The 1,738-nt window shown below is 41.7% G+C and overlaps 1 long non-coding RNA gene across 1 annotated transcript in view; it reads right to left on the bottom strand.

Annotated features, from left to right (window-relative positions):
* LOC102494486 (uncharacterized) overlaps window positions 1–1,738 on the bottom strand; it is a 13,822-nt gene that overhangs the window by 11,427 nt on the left and 657 nt on the right. The window lies entirely within an intron of this gene.

The following is a 1,738-nucleotide window of genomic DNA, read 5'->3' as shown; positions in this document are numbered from 1 at the left end:
TGAACCACAGTTGGCCATGTGGGAGTCCAGTGCCCTTAACCACCACACCACCTGCCAGCCAGGACTAGCCACATTTCAAGTACTCAACACTGAAGCAGATACTGTGTAGAACAGCACATACTACTTTGTAATGTAAATAAAAACTAGTTAAGACCTGTGAATTTACTGTTTTTAAAAACCTTTTGATACTGGGACCAGCAGTTAGTGTAATGGCTATGTCGCTGGACTCTCATGTAGTCAACTGCAGTTCACGTCCCGGACCCGGTGGTTTAAAACTCACAATGGGCGTGTGTCTGTGCGTGCCCAAGTTCCCGAGAGGAGAATGGAGGAGAAGGGATTGTGGTATGACCATCCCCCCTGGGGGGTGATTTCTTGCTGTCTCTCTGTCACTCTTTGTCCATTTGGCAAGCGCACATGCCCTATGGCCAAAACCTCTCAAAAAAACAAAAAAACAAAAACAAAAAAAACCCCAAAAAACACCTTTTGATACTTAAATCTCCTGTTAGCCCTAGTAGGTGGATATTTATTATCTCCCTTCTGTAGATAACAAGTAGCAACAATTTTGCATAATTCACCCAAGATCATCTAGCTAGAAAATGGGGAGCTCAGGTCGGCAAGTGGTGTGGTGGTTGAGGTGCTGGACTCCCACGTGGCAGACAGTGGTTCGAGTCCCAGACCTGGCGGCTTGCTTTCTCACTTTCTCTCTCTCCAGTTATAAGTAAAACTGGATGGACAATTCTTAAAAAAAATAAAAAGAAAATGGGGAACTTGGGTGCGAGCGGCTGGGCGTGGATCATGGATGCTGATTTTGTTTTCTCAACATAAAGCCAGCTCTACTGCCAAGAGGGGCGATGTACTAAAACTGGAGGGACTTTTTGCAAGCAGTGTGGTAAGCATCGGCCTCACAAAGTGGCCAGTAGAAGAAGAGCAAGGATTCCCTGAATGCCCAGGGGAAGAAGCAGTAGAATCGGGAAGCACAGTGGCTAGAGTGGACAGACAAAGCCAGTTTTCTGGAAGAGGGCTAACCTCACAAAGAAGATTGTCCTAAGGCTTCAAATGTGTTGACCCTAACTGCAGATCCAAGAGGATGCTGACCATTAAAAGATGTAAACATTTTGAACTTGGGGAGGGGGGCAGATAAGAAGAGAAAGAGCTAGGTGATCCAATTCTAAATACTGGGATTGTTTTGTTCTTTTCAACTTGTGGAAGACGTTAAAGATAGAGAAAATTTACCTATAGGATAATGATATCCTTACTGGAAAAAAAAAAAAAAAGAAGAAAAAGAAAAAAAAAAGAAAGAAATAAGGAAATGGGAATTCATTCCTTATCTTCATGATCTGGGCATGTCCCCTTTTGTTTTCTTTTCAAAACAGGAATATACGAGCAGCTTGAATGTTATCCTACATTAAGTCCCAAGACTCATTACGCTAGTGGAGAAAAAGAACATGCCGTTCTTTCAAAATCCACCTACAATTTCATCTCCTCCAAAAATCCTGCCCAATTTAATCCCACCAGAATTTATTAACTCTGTTTTTCTAAAAATATGTGTGTTGGATTAAGTTCCTTCTGCCTCTGATGTGCTATGAATGAAAATGTCATGGGCAGTCATAAAATCTTCTTTTTAATACTCTATTAAATTATATTAAATACTCTATTAAATTGTTTACTTTTCACTCTGGTCTGAAAACACATGCACGCCCGATTTTCACTCCAAAGCACAACCAGACCCAGTTGGCTA

Source organism: Tupaia chinensis, unplaced genomic scaffold, assembly GCF_000334495.1.
Source record: "Tupaia chinensis unplaced genomic scaffold, TupChi_1.0 Scaffold000316_1, whole genome shotgun sequence".
Taxonomy (NCBI): domain Eukaryota; kingdom Metazoa; phylum Chordata; class Mammalia; order Scandentia; family Tupaiidae; genus Tupaia; species Tupaia belangeri.
This window is presented reverse-complemented; position numbering and strand designations above follow the sequence as displayed.